A 310-nucleotide genomic window follows, 5' to 3' on the forward strand; every position below is an offset into this window, starting at 1 on the left:
GCTTTTTCCTTCCCTCTAGCACTATCTAGCTGTTTTTAACTGGGCTCCCTTTATCTCCTCCTGAGAGCTCCCACCCTTTCTGATTCCCATTCAAATCATCACATTAGTGAGACAGACTGACTATGGTTTTCACCTGTCACTTAAGCAGGATTGCATCCTCACCCTCTCCCTTAGCTTCAGTAAAACTTTCTTCTGCGAGAGCTTTACAAATATATTCCTGTCCTTGATAAAATGGTATTAGGTAAGGATATAAGGGGAGATCTGTGAAAGGAGAAAAATAGCAGTGACAATGCGTCGTCTCTCCCAAATT

Source organism: Zonotrichia leucophrys, chromosome 10, assembly GCF_028769735.1.
Source record: "Zonotrichia leucophrys gambelii isolate GWCS_2022_RI chromosome 10, RI_Zleu_2.0, whole genome shotgun sequence".
In the NCBI taxonomy this organism is placed as follows: Eukaryota; Metazoa; Chordata; class Aves; order Passeriformes; family Passerellidae; genus Zonotrichia; species Zonotrichia leucophrys.